This window comes from Neoarius graeffei, chromosome 28 (genome assembly GCF_027579695.1).
Source record: "Neoarius graeffei isolate fNeoGra1 chromosome 28, fNeoGra1.pri, whole genome shotgun sequence".
Classification (NCBI taxonomy): Eukaryota; Metazoa; Chordata; class Actinopteri; order Siluriformes; family Ariidae; genus Neoarius; species Neoarius graeffei.
Window position 1 is genome coordinate 41,273,895 of NC_083596.1, and position 12,345 is coordinate 41,286,239.

General features: G+C 43.0%; 1 protein-coding gene across 1 annotated transcript in view; it reads right to left on the minus strand.

Annotated features, from left to right (window-relative positions):
• Positions 1 to 12,345, minus strand: part of tmem132e (transmembrane protein 132E) — a 692,467-nt gene that overhangs the window by 515,282 nt on the left and 164,840 nt on the right. The gene's annotated exons all lie outside the window — the stretch shown is intronic.

Sequence of the window (12,345 nt, forward strand, 5' to 3'; positions counted from 1 at the left end):
AGACTTGGAGTTTTCGTTGAAACATGAGCAGGAAGAGGCTCTCCGCTCATTCCTTTTCAAGAAGGACGCTTTCGCTGTTTTGCCGACCGGCTATGGCAAAAGTCTGATCTACCAGCTGGCTCCGCTCGTAGCCAAAAGGATGGGGCTAGTTTGTGCAGTACGAAGAATTAATAAACAGCTTTGAAACCTTACTTTTTGATTGTTTCTTATTTTCCCGTTATTTTAAATTTAAGGGAAATTATTTCACCAAACACCACTAAATAAAAACTCTCAAAAACAGTTTAAGCAAACCCTTGAAAAACACTTGGAAAAAATGAGTATGTGGTACAGACTCCAAACTTGTGGTCATTATCTCCAAACTTCTTAATATCTAGAACCTGTTTATTAATTAATACGCATTTTGAAAAATTATTTATTTCAAGGCCTCCCCCACTGCTTTCTGTCGCTCTGACTACGTCACAGTCACTGTTGCGCTGATTGGTCAGAGCGACAGTTTGAAAGACAACGGTTTGTTCCTCCCACCCGCTTCGGAAATGTCTACGGATCGAGGCCAGACTAAATATTCACATTTAGTCTGGCTTGCCAGGCTATGCTTTTGTAATAAAAAAGTACTGAAAGAAAACGCAAACACAGCATTGCGATTTCTTATCCATCCATATATTAAAAAAAAAAAAATCCCTCCCTCCCGAAAATTGTTTTGCTCACCCGGTGGACAGGAAACGGATTTTTTTTTAAGGATGGCCTTAGCCTAACCTGCATGTCTTTGGACTGTGGGGGAAACCGGCGCAAACCCACACAGACACGGGGAGAACATGCAAACTCCACACAGAAAGGCCCTCATCGACCACTAGGCTCAAACCCAGAACCTTCTTGCTGTGAGGCGACAGCGCTAACCACTACACCACCGTGCCGCCCATGACTGACTATAAAAACAAAATATTTTATAGATGACTCGACAAAGATGTTTATGTGCTTATTTTCTGCTTCGAGCCCAAAACAGACGTAGCTCATCTATTCAGAGTCCATGCCACTAGTCAAAACTGATGACGTGACACGCCACTGACGAACAAACCCCAAATACTACAAATTAATGATTTTATTAATTGTGACAAGGTACCTCCCCGTGTCCACGTGGGTTTCTTCCGGGTGCTCCGGTTTCCCCCACAGTCCAAAGACATGCAGGTTAGGTTAACTGGTGACTCTAAATTGACCGTAGGTGTGAATGTGAGTGTGAATGGTTGTCTGTGTCTATGTGTCAGCCCTGTGATGACCTGGCGACTTGTCCAGGGTGTACCCCGCCTTTCGCCCGTAGTCAGCTGGGATAGGCTCCAGCTTGCCTGCGACCCTGTAGAACAGGATAAAGCGGCTAGAGATAATGAGATGAGATGAGATGAGGTGAGGTGAGGTGACAAGGTACTGATTAATGTTAAAAAATTAAAGTGTAACTCTTGCCCTTCACTTACAAATTGTTTACCTGGACTTCGATAACTGTTGAACTGATCCATCATGTGCGTCTTCTTCAACAAGGCAAAACCTTTTCTTGTGTAGCTCTATAATAACTCCAATAAAACATTTTTCTAACCTGTTTAATATTAATTCGTTTATAAGGCTCAGCAGTTCGTAATGCTGCATTATTCTCAGAGTTTAATATCAATAACCTGAACCATAATCATAATCTTAAATCATAATATCGGACAGTGCGAGAGAAGTCATATAAAGGTTCCACGTTAAACGAAGTCCCAATAAAATTCATAAGCCCTGAATCACGTCAAAAGCTAGCTTGTAAAACTGTAATCTCGACAATTTGTTCGAAATATGCTTTCAGATAAACACTTTCCTTTAATTAGCGCTATCCTGCAGAGGGCTGGAAGATTTGAGGACAACACTGGCGGAGTAGGACAGATAGTCCAAGGAGGAGATGGGAATCTTTTATTGATGGACTGACTTATTTTTAAAATGAAATGAAGTCTGTACCGTATTTTAAAAACAGGTACGACACAATAAAGGGGTCGCGGTTTCATTTCAGTATGGGTGCTGGAAAGCGCAGGGAAGTAAAACGAGCAAAATTTGTGGCACTTAAATGTGCTGAACATTTTTTTTTCTGAGAAAGCAAAACTTTAATAATAGTATTTTTTTTTACAGCGAAAAACAATACACGGAGTGCAGAATTATTAGGCAAGTTGTATTTTTGAGGATTAGTTTTATTATTGAACAACAACTATGTTCTCAATCAAACAAAAAGACTCAAAAAAATCAAAGCTGAATATGTATGGAAGTTAGAGTGGGGTGTTTTTAGTTTTGGCCATTTTAGGAGAATATGTATGTGTTCAGGTAACTTTCACTGTGCAGAATTATTAGGCAACTTAATAAAAACCAAATATGTAGCCATTTCACTTACCGTAAAATACCAAATAATAGCCGAGTTCCAATTAACCGCCGAGTTCCCTTTAACGGCCGGGTGTACGCGTGTGTTGTGACAAATAAAGGCCGGTTCCGAATACTCGCCGGGGTCTAAAAAAAAAAAAAGCGTCCGAACGTTCTATCTAGAATCTTGAGGCCCAGCACTTTTCTGGTTTTCTGGTGTTTAAACGATTTTGCATTGCATAGTTTTCTACCGAAACAATATGAATGAATGAATGAATGAATGAATGAATGAATGAAATTATTTCTATAATACTGTTTACAACATTTTGTTACGTGATAATAAACATGCCATTTCAATGTTATAATCTTGGTCTACCGTAATATTTCTTGAGGAATGCAACTCCGTAACTTTTGACAGATGTCTTAGCCACCCCTTTGGGTATACCCAACGAAAGCCAGCGTGTGTGGTGACATTGAGGACTGCGGGTTTCCAAGGTTGGACTGCTGCTTCTGTTAAACGACCTAAATTGCCGAATGCATGCGTCAAAGCACACACTGAGTTTTATTAAAGACCTTATACCATTTCACTTGCCCTTACCCATTCGGATCTGGAAGACGCTTTACAAAAAAGGTGAGAGCGTTCTAACATGCATTTCAGTCTGCTCGCGGCCAATCTAATCCAAGGGGCCTTTTCAACAAGTAATCTGTCGTGCAAGTTGGGCAGAAGCACGCGTCAGGCAGGCAACATGTAGGCCTACAAGTCAGTAACCTATTCAACTAACTTTCATCCGAACTTTAAGTTTTCTACGGGGTCGAGCCACCGTACCAACTCACTCGGGGAATAGGCTCATATCGGCCAAATAGGGAGACGTCTTGGAGAGAAACGTGATGCAAGATGACAGTATGTAGCCACTGCAGGTCACTTATTTTTCAGCATAAGAAAAAACCCTTTGGTTTGACACTTCGCACCCTAATTATGTTGCTTCAACGTCGCGCCCTCCATGCAATTTCAGATTGACAGACATCGCGAAGCGCAAAGGGTGGAGGCTGCATGGGTGAGGGTGATAGCAAGTGACCATAACTTTGCAGAGTAATTAAATCACAGTGCTGCGCACAGACAATGGTGTGGTTTCTTGATTATTTTGTAAAGCATGCACTTAACTAGTCATTAACAGGAAAAGGTGTGTGATTTATCCTTTATCCACCCCGACTGTGCCATGCGAAGATGCATTCTGCGTCTTCAAAATTCCCCGAAGTCGGCACCGTGCTATCTGTAATCTAACTCTAAACAAACTGTAAGTTATACTGGTTAAAAGTAGGCCTATCTGAGAATGATTTTTTCCCCGTTTTGAGGTAGATTTTGGGGAAGGTGTTTGTGAAGAAGGAATTAATCGCCTGTTCCAAATAGCCGCCTAGTCTCTAATACGCGCCGGGTCTCTTACGTGATTGAGACAAATAATCGCCCGGGCTATTATTTGGTATTTTACGGTATTTATTTTCACCAGGTACACTGATATGACAACTCCAGATTTGCAAATAAACATATCTGACATTCAAACACAAAACAAAAACAAATCAGTGACCAATATAGCCACCCTTCTTCATGAGGACACTCAAAAGCCTTCCATCCATAGATTCTGTCAATTTCTTTATCTGTTCACGACCAACATTGTGTGCAGCAGCAACCACGGCCTCCCAGATGCTGTTCAGAGAGGTGTACTGTTTTCCCTCTTTGTAGACCTCACGTTTTATAATGGACCACAGGTTCTCTATGGGGTTTAGGTCAGGTGAACAAGGGGGCCATGTCATTATTTTTTTCACCTTTCAGACCTTTACTGGCTAGCCACGCAGTGGAGTATTTGGACGCATGAGATGGAGCATGAAAATCATGTTCTTCTTGAAAGATGCTGACTTTTTCTTATACCACTGCTTGAAGGTTTCTTCCAGGAACTGGCAGTAGGTCTGGGAGTTGAGTTTGAGGCCATCCTCAACTCGAAAAGGTCCAACAAGCTCATCTTTGATGATACCAGCCCATAGCAGTACTCCACCTCCACCTTGCTGGCGTCTGAGTCGGAGTGGAGCTCTGTGCCCATTACTGATCCAGCCACAGGCCCATCCATCTGGCCCATCAAGAGTCACTCTCATCTCATCAGACCACAGCACCTTAGAAAAATCAGTCTTAAGATATTTCTTGGCCCAGTCTTGACGTTTTATCTTGTGTGCCTCACTCAGTGGTGGTCGTTTTTCAGCCTTCCTTACCTTGGCCATGTCCCTCAGTATTGCACACCTTGTACTCTTTGACACTCCAGGAATGTTGCAACTCTGGAATATGGCCGAACTGGATGCTAATGGCTGCTTGTTAGCTTCACGCTTGATTTTCCACAGATCATATGCAGTTATTTTGCGCCTTTTTTTTCCACACGCTTCTTTCGACCCTGTTGACTATTTGCAATGAAACGCTTGATTGTTCGGTGATCACGTTTCAACATCTTCGCAATTTCAAGAGTGCTGCATCCGTCTGCAAGACATCTCACAATTTTATACTTTTCAAAGTCTGTCAGATCTCTCTTCTGACCCATTTTGCCAGAGGAAAAGAGGTTGCCTAATAAGTATGCACACCTGATATAGGGTGTTGATGTCATTAGACCACACCCCCTCTCATTACACAGATGCACAGCACCTGATATACTTAATTGGTAGTAGGCTTTCAAGCCTAAACAGCTTGGAGTGGGACAACATGCATTAAAAGGATGTTGTGGTCAAAATACTCACTTGCCTAATAATTCTGCACTCAGTGTATGTGGAGAATTTGTATTGCAAAAATGCAATTTGATATAAACATGTTACCAGGAGAAACAAATGTTTTACTGCATTGTTGATGGAAACTTTGTTTTTGAGGTTTTGAAATCACAAATCACATTTAGTGTTGAAAAAAAAATACAGCTCGTCACATTAGACAAACAGCAAGACTTTCCCATATCGGAAAACGTACAGAACCAGCCTTACTGTAACAAAGCACACACCGGCCACTTTATTAGGAACACCCATCCACCTGCTGCTTTATACAGTTATCTAATCAGCCAATCCCTTGACAAAATGTTAATGTTCACTTCAAACATCAGAATGGGAAAAATTACTGTGATCTTAAAGGAACAGTCCACCGTACTTCCATAATGAAATATGCTCTTATCTGAATTGAGACGAGCTGCTCCGTACCTCTCCGAGCTTTGCGCGACCTCCCAGTCAGTCAGACGCGCTGTCACTCCTGTTAGCAATGTAGCTAGGCTCAGCATGGCCAATGGTATTTTTTGGGGCTGTAGTTAGATGCGACCAAACTCTTCCGCGTTTTTCCTGTTTACATAGGTTTATATGACCAGTGATATGAAACAAGTTCAGTTACACAAATTGAAACGTAGCGATTTTCTATGCTATGGAAAGTCTGCACTATAATGACAGGCGTACTAACACCTTCTGCGCGCTTCGGCAGCGCACTGATACAGAGCTCAGATATCAATGTGCTGTCGAAGCACAAGTTAATAGCCACTCGATTGGTAGAACAGAAAAGACATCAAAGAAAACTGCGACAAAAAAGGCACCCTTTTAAAGATTTATGGAAACATGCTTCAGTGGAGAATGCAGAGAAGTACTGGGAGAAGCAAAGCCCTCTCAGACAAGACCAAAGGAACAAGCCAAGAGGAACCAAAGACTGAACAAGGAATGTGTGTTTCCTTCATCATTAATTTCCCAACAGAGCTCAATTCTCATTAACTTTTATAAATATTCATAATATACACTCATCGGACACTTTAATAGGAACTTGTTCTTGATTCTAAGATTCCTGTTCTTGGCTGCAGGAGTGGAACCCAATGTGGTCTTCTGCTGTTGCATGCGGAGATGCTTTTCTGCTCACCACAGTTGTAAAGAGTCGCTATGAGTTACTATATCCTTCCTGGCAAAAATGCTCGAACCAATCTGTCCATTTCCTCTGAGCTCTCTTATCAACAAAGTGTTTGTTTCCACCCACAGAACTGTCGCTCATTCACTCGGTGTTTTTTGTTTTTCGCACCATTCTGTGGAAACTCTCGAGATTGTTCTGTGTGAAAACCCTCAGCAGTTTCTGCAATGCTCGAACCAGTCCATCTGGCACCAACATCCATGCCACAGTGAAAGTTTAAAAAAAAAAAATCACAATTTTTCCCGTTCCGATGTTTGAAGTGAACATTAACTGAAGCTCTTGATTTGTATCCGCATGATTTTATACATCAAAGGATCGGCGGATTAGATAACTGCATCAAACAGCAGGTGGATGGGTGAACCTAATAAAATGGCTAGTGAGTGTAATATAGGGTGGCACGGTGGTGTAGTGGTTAGCGCTGTCGCCTCACAGCAAGAAGGTCCAGGTTCGAGCCCGGTGGCCGGCGAGGGCCCTTCTGTGAGGAGTTTGCATGTTCTCCCCAATCTCTCCCAGATATCAATGCGCTGCCGAAGCGCGCAGAAGGTGTTAGTACGCCTGTCATTATAGTGCGGACTTTCCATAGCATAGAAAATCGCTACGTTTCAATTTGTGTAACTGAACTTGTTTCATGTCACTGGTCATATAAACCTATGTAAACAGGAAAAACGCGGAAGAGTTTGGTCGCATCTAACTACAGCCCCAAAAAATACCATTGGCCATACTGAGCCTAGCTACATTGCTAACAGGAGTGACAGCGCATCTGACTGACTGTGAGGTCGCGCAAAGCTCGGAGAGGTACGGAGCAGCTCATCTCAATTCAGAGAAGAGCATATTTCATTATGGAAGTACGGTGGACTGTTCCTTTAAAGTGGGACTTTCTTTTACTGTGGCATGGGTGTTGGTTTGAGCCAGATGGACTGGTTTGAGTATTTCAGAAACTGCTGATCTCCTGGGCTTTTCACACACAAACAACAGTCTCTAGAGTTTACACAGAATGATGCGAAAAACAAAAAACAGTGAGCGACAGTTCCATACATGTCAACCTTTGGTCAATCAAACCTGTATAACCAACCTCCAAAATCCATATTTCCCTTATAAAATCCGTATAAGATGCAAATTAAAATAATTTACCTAAAATTTGAATGATAATTAACAATGATATATCCCAGTTACTTTTTATTCGATATTAATAACAATAAACCTTCAGAATGAATACAAAGCTCCAATGTTTGACAAAAACACAAAGTGTTATCAACGTAGTTATGAAGGAAATACTTCGTTGTTTGGAGACAGGTTTCACCGAGCGGCTATTATGCGCGAGACTTCATATTAGCCACAAAGTCAGGAAAATCTGTTCGTAAAATTACGTTATAATGACCAAATACAATGAAAAGTATTTTTCCAGTCTCACCTGTGAAAGGTAATCCCATGTGATCTCGTTTGGACGGTAAACCTGTTGGTACAGTTAAACGCAGCACATGAATGAGGCATCTTTATTCTCGGCTACTGTCTAGACGCTATACCAGAGACGGTTGAAGAATCTCCACTTTGCCACATCCAATATGGCGGCGAGGATGACGTATGATTCTACGCAGAAGGCAGCGTCTATGTTTATATGTCTATGACTTCACGGTTGGCGGGATTCTCGCAATGCGGTGTGCGCATGATCAAAAGTGGAACGAAGTCTCGCTACCACAAGATAACGCATGATTTCATAAGACTCTTTACTGGCTGTCTGTGGTGTACAGTACGTTTGTAAATGTTATGCGCTCTTTTATCATCGTGGGAATTGATTATAGCTCTAAATAAATATTGAAGTTTTTTTAAAGAATCCGTATAACTTTATTTATACGCCCGTATACTACGTTTATTGAATCAAATCCGTATAAAATACGGACATTCCGTATAGGTTGACATGTATGCAGTTCTGTGGGTGGAAACCAACGCCTTGTTGATAAGAGAGGTCAGAGGAAAATAGCCAGATTGGTTCGAGCTGCCAGGAAGGATATAGCAACTCATAGCAACTCTTTACAACCGTGGTGAGCAGAAAAGCATCTCAGCATGCAACAGCAGAAGACCACATTGGGTTCCACTCCTGCAGCCAAGAACAGGAATCTTAGAATCAAGAACAAGTTCCTGTTAAAGTGTCTGGTGAGTGTAGAAACAGAGTCAAAATCTTCTGACAAATCAAAATTGAGAGGTCAACTGCACTAATGTAAATGCTTTTGTCTCATCTGAAACAAGTATTATCACAAGTAACATTTAGTAAGATTTGAGCACTTTGGTTTCTATTTTTGGGGTGGCACGGTGGTGTAGTGGTTAGCGCTGTCGCCTCACAGCAAGAAGGTCCTGGGTTCGAGCCCAGTGGCCGACAGGCCTTTCTGTGTGGAGTTTGCATGTTGTCTGCGTGGGTTTCCTCCGGGTGCTCCGGTTTCCCCAAAGACATGCAGGTTAGGCTAATTGGTGGCTCTAAATTGACTGAGTGTGAATGGTTGTTTGTCTCTGTGTCAGCCCTGTGATGGCCTGGCGACTTGTCCAGGGTGTACCCTGCCTCTTGCCCATAGTCAGCTGGGATAGGCTCCAGCTTGCCTGTGACCCTGTAGAACAGGATAAACAGCTCCAGATAATGGACGGATGGATGGTTTCTAATTTTTTTTTTGCATATTTTATGAAAGTTTGGTGGGTTGAAGGAAAACTAATGGAAAATCTTATTTGTTCATCTCATCTCATCATCTCTAGCCGCTTTATCCTGTTCTACAGGGTCGCAGGCAAGCTGCAGCCTATCCCAGCTGACTACGGGCGAAAGGCGGGGTACACCCTGGACAAGTCGCCAGGTCATCACAGGGCTGACACATAGACACAACCATTCACACTCACATTCACACCTACGGTCAATTTAGAGTCACCAGTTAACCTAACCTGCATGTCTTTGGACTGTGGGGGAAACCGGAGTACCTGGAGGAAACCCACGCGGACACGGGGAGAACATGCAAACTCCGCACAGAAAGGCCCTCGTTGGCAACGGGGCTCGAACCTGGACCCTCTTGCTGTGAGGCAACAGCGCTAACCACTACACCACCGTGCTGCCCCCACACACAAATAAGCTTTCCAGTGATTTAAAAAAAAAATTTTAAGCACAAGGTGGGCTTTTTCCTGTTCAGGACCTCCAAATCTACAAAATTCACTTGTAATGAACAGCAGGTGGGATTTCTTTTGAAAGAGATTAGATATTTATTCAGCCATGCTCCTTTTGTAAACAGTCCCATTGCATAACATCCTGAGATGCTATTTCTATGCTGGCAACCACAAGGGAGGACTATGACTTGTCATGTGCAGCTGTAAACAAGATTACGCTATGATTGAATATGATTATGCTTTGTGTAGTTAACAGTATGTGATAAAGACTTTAGTAATGGTCCATTGCACAACATATTAAAGCATAAATCTTTTCTCGAAGCAGAAATACTGCACTTGGTGACTTGTAGCAGCTACTTAGTCAGTGAATGCGTGGCGAAAGTCAACGATGTCATGTTGGTAGTACCTGATAAGAGTACGAGCTTACTATCCAGCCCCACTTAGAGCTAAATGAATGGAGGACTGGATAATAGGACACAATGAGATGAAGACAAAATGAGGCTGTAAATAAAACCCTCTGGCTTCTGTTTGCTAGCACCCAGGCACATTAGCTCTCCCCATCATTAGCTTCACGAGCTGTAATTTAAAGAAATGTGCGGTCCTCTAGGGGATAGCACGACACCAGACAAAAGTCCCCACTTTGATTCATCAGTTAGCAATTGTTTTGTTGGTGTACATACACAACTGTTTAATGTCATCTGAGAAAAAAGTCTTATCATGGCAAATAAATAAATAAATAGCGTCTCACAAAAGTATTCATCCCCCTTTGTGTTTGTCCTGTTTTGTCGCATTACAAGCTGGAATTAAAAGTGTTGATTTATTGTGACATAAACAACAATTAAGATGAAAAAAACCCCAGAAATCTGGAGTGTGCATAGGTATTCACCCCGCTAAAGTCAATACAGGTAGTCGTCGACTTACGACTGCGTTTGGTTACGACTGACCGGTCGTAACCGATCTGGTCGTAAGCCGACCTGTGTTAAATGAACGTAAGTATATTGTGATCTCATCTCATCTCATTATCTCTATCCGCTTTATCCTTCTACAGGGTCGCAGGCAAGCTGGAGCCTATCCCAGCTGACTACGGGCGAAAGGCGGGGTACACCCTGGACAAGTCGCCAGGTCATCACAGGGCTGACACATAGACACAGACAACCATTCACACTCACATTCACACCTACGGTCAATTTAGAGTCACCAGTTAACCTAACCTGCATGTCTTTGGACTGTGGGGGAAACCGGAGCACCCGGAGGAAACCCACGCGGACACGGGGAGAACATGCAAACTCCACACAGAAGGGCCCTCGCCGGCCCCGGGGCTCGAACCCAGGACCTTCTTGCTGTGAGGCGACAGCGCTAACCACTACACCACCGTGCCACCCCCGTATATTGTGATGTGTAATGATATTGTAATCATCTTAAAGTCTTATTTTATCAACATGTTCTTATTTCATTACCTTGGCTCATTATTTGGTTTAAGTCAAACACTGCATGCTACACTGCGTACAGTACAATTCGTTTAATATGTGCAAAACAAAAAATACGAAATGCAGGTGTGAAAAACAGAAAACATTTTAGTTTGAAACATACCAAAATACAAATGTAAAACAGCAAAATACAAAATTTAGTGACCGCTGGCATCACTGGTGCTTGGCTGTGGGTCGTCTACGTCATCATCAGCTGTTGCAGCGCTCGGGCTGGCAGGAGCATTTGCTTGTTTCATAAACCAGGAGCTGGGGCGGAAACTGTATGACGGAGTGCGCAAGGGAGCACGAGAGAGACTGCGCATGTGCCTGGAGCTGGGGCGGAAACTGTTGTATGCGGCGAGAGGCACTGCCGGGAGCTGGGGCAGAAACTGTCGTACGCTCAGCTAGCTCAGCTGGGAAACACTTGCCAGTCATAACCAGACGGTCGTAAAGTCGATCGGTCCTAAGTCGCATAGGTCGTAAGTCGACGACTACCTGTACTGTGTAGAGCTACATTGCAATTACAGCTGCAAGTCTCTTGGGGTATGTCTCTATTAGCTTAGCACATCTAGCCACTGGGATTTTTGCCCATTCCTCAAGGCAAAACTGCTTCAACTCCTTCAAGTTAGATGGGTTGTGTTGGTCTACAGCAATCTTCAAGTTATGCTACAGATTCTCAATTGGATTGAGGTCTGGGCTTTGATTAGGCCATTCCAAGACATTTAAATGTTTCCCTTTAAACGACTCCAGTGTAGCTTTAGCAGGATGTTTAAGGTCATTGTTCTGCTGGAATATGAACCTTCGTCCCAGTCTCAAACCTCTGGCTGACTCAAACAGGTTTTCCTCCAGAATTGCCCTGTATTTAGTGCCATCCATCTTTCCTTCAGTCCTGACCAGCTTTCCTGTCCCTGCAGATGAAAAAAATATCCCCACAGCATGGTGCTGCCACCACCATGCTTCACTGCAGGAATGGTGTTTTCAGGGTGTTGGGTTTGTGCCACACATGGTGTTTCCCATGATGGCCAAAAAGTTCAATTTTAGTCTCATCTGACCAGAGAATCTTCTTCCATGTGTTTGGGAAGTCTGCTACATGCTGTTGGGCAAACATGTTTTCTTTAAGCAATGGCTTTTTTCTGGCCACTCTTCCATAAAGCCCCACTCTGTGGAGTGTACGGCTTAAAGTGGTCCTATGGACAGATACTCCCATCTCCGCTGTGGATCTTTGCAGCTCCTTCAGTGTTAGCTTTGGTGTCTTTGTTGCATCTCTGATTAATGCCCTCCTTGCCCGGTCTGTGAGTTTTGGTGGGCGGCCTTCTCTTGTCAGGTTTGTAGTGGTGACATATTCTTTCCATTTTGCTATAATGGATTTAATGGAGCTCCGCAGGATATTCAAAGTCTGGGATATTTTTATAACCCAACCCTGAT